Source organism: Nansenia antarctica, assembly GCF_963989245.1.
Source record: "Nansenia antarctica genome assembly, chromosome: 3".
Classification (NCBI taxonomy): domain Eukaryota; kingdom Metazoa; phylum Chordata; class Actinopteri; order Argentiniformes; family Microstomatidae; genus Nansenia; species Nansenia antarctica.
This window is the reverse complement of record NC_137688.1, coordinates 75,012,660-75,015,159: the sequence shown is the minus strand read 5'-3', so window position 1 is coordinate 75,015,159 and position 2,500 is coordinate 75,012,660. Positions and strand designations below refer to the sequence as shown.

Below are 2,500 nucleotides of genomic sequence, written 5' to 3'. Positions count from 1 at the left end.
TAGTGTGCCAGTGTATCAAACACCAGTATATCAGAAAGCCCTGTTTCTCCTCCACAACAGAGCCTAATCATGATAGGGGATTATCATGTGTTTCTGTCACAGAGCCCATCTGGGTTTTCAAAAGGCCCTCGGTCCGCTGTAATTACCACGGCCGTGCGTGTGTGTGTGTGTGTGTGTGTACGGCGAGTGTCGGGTGTTAATCAGCTTGGCCTCCTCCTCCTCCACTTTAAACACAGACAGTTAACCCCATTACCACAACACACACACACACACACACACACAGACACACACACACACACACACACACACACACAGACACACACACTCCACCAAGGCACACCAGGGGTAGGCCACACTCACTGCGCAAATCATATCATTGTGTGCGTGTGTGCGTGTGTGTGTTTATATGTGTGTGTGTGTGTGTGTGTGTGTGTGTGTGTGTGTGTGTGTGTGAGTCTGCTGGGGGGCATAGAGAACTACCATTAACCCCCTTTTTGATCCTTTTTTGACACACACACACACACACACACACACACACACACACACACACTTCCACCAGAACACTTCAAAGGGCCCCTGAAATGTCGTTTTGTCTTCCCTCCTCTCTCCTCCCTCCACCCTCCTCTCTTCTCCTCCCCCCTCCTCTCTCCCCCCTCCTTTCTCCTCCTCCGCCCTCCTCTCTCCCTCCTCCTCCCTCCTCTCTCCCACCTCCTCTCTCCTCTCTCCTCCTCCCTTGTTTCCTGCTCTCCCCTTTAAGTCCCTCCTAATGAGCAGGCAGTCCCCCCCAATCCCTGGGGTTTGAGGGTTTGATGATGACAATATTTGGTGTGATGTCTCGACAGGGAGAGACAGGGGACAGGTGTCACCCAGGGGTCAAGCCAGGGGTCAGGGGTCAAGCCAGGGATAAGCCACAACAACTCCAGGTGTAGACTCTGCAGTGCCCCAGATCACACCACAGCACCTTAATCACACAACATGGCCGCCAAGCACAGGCTACCTACCCAGCTACACACTACCTACCCAGCTACACACTACCTACCCAGCTACACACTACCTACCCGGCTACACACTACCTACCCAGCTACACACTACCTACCCGGCTACACACTACCTACCCAGCTACACACTACCTACCCAGCTACACACTACCTACCCAGCTACACACTACCTACACACTACCTACCCAGCTACACACTACCTACCCAGCTACACACTACCTACCCAGCTACACACTACCTACCCAGCTACACACTACCTACCCAGCTACACACTACCTACCCAGCTACACACTACCTACCCAGCTACACACTACCTACCCAGCTACACACTACCTACCCAGCTACACACTACCTACCCAGCTACACACTACCTCCCCAGCTACACACTACCTACCCAGCTACACACTACCTCCCCAGCTACACACTACCTACCCAGCTACACACTACCTACTCAGCTACACACTACCTACCCAGCTACACACTACCTACCCAGCTACACACTACCTACCCAGCTACACACTACCTACCCAGCTACACACTACCTACCCAGCTACACACTACCTACCCAGCTACACACTACCTACCCAGCTACACACTACCTACCCAGCTACACACTACCTACCCAGCTACACACTACCTACCCAGCTACACACTACCTACCCAGCTACACACTACCTACCCTGCTACACACTACCTACCCAGCTACACACTACCTACCCAGCTACACACTACCTACCCAGCTACACACTACCTACCCAGCTACACACTACCTACCCAGCTACACACTACCTACCCAGCTACACACTACCTACCCATCTACACACTACCTACCCAGCTACACACTACCTACCCAGCTACAGGCTACCTACCCAGCTACACACTACCTACCCAGCTACACACTACCTACCCAGCTACACACTACCTACCCAGCTACACACTACCTACCCAGCTACACACTACCTACCCAGCTACACACTACCTACCCAGCTACACACTACCTACCCAGCTACACACTACCTACCCAGCTACACACTACCTACCCAGCTACACACTACCTACCCAGCTACACACTACCTACCCAGCTACACACTACCTACCCAGCTACACACTACCTACCCAGCTACACACTACCTACCCAGCTACACACTACCTACCCAGCTACACACTACCTACCCAGCTACACACTACCTACCCAGCTACACACTACCTACCCAGCTACACACTACCTACCCAGCTACACACTACCTAGGACCAGAATCAAGGACTAGAATCAAGGACCCCAATTGAAATAAGCCAGTGGCTTTCTTGGGTTTTTATCCTGTTAGTTGACCTTGTATGTAATATGTACTTTCATGTACCTACTTCTGCAAATCTTCTAATAAAGTTTTCAATCAATCAATCAATCAAACCTACCCAGCTACACACTACCTACCCAGCTACACACTACCTACCCAGCTACACACTACCTACCCAGCGACACACTACCTACCCAGCTACACACT

General features: G+C 51.8%; 1 protein-coding gene across 1 annotated transcript in view; it reads left to right on the top strand.

Annotated features, from left to right (window-relative positions):
- The window catches only part of spata17 (spermatogenesis associated 17), a gene marked incomplete at both ends in the record, with an annotated part of 68,235 nt that overhangs the window by 30,697 nt on the left and 35,038 nt on the right, over positions 1-2,500 (top strand). The window lies entirely within an intron of this gene.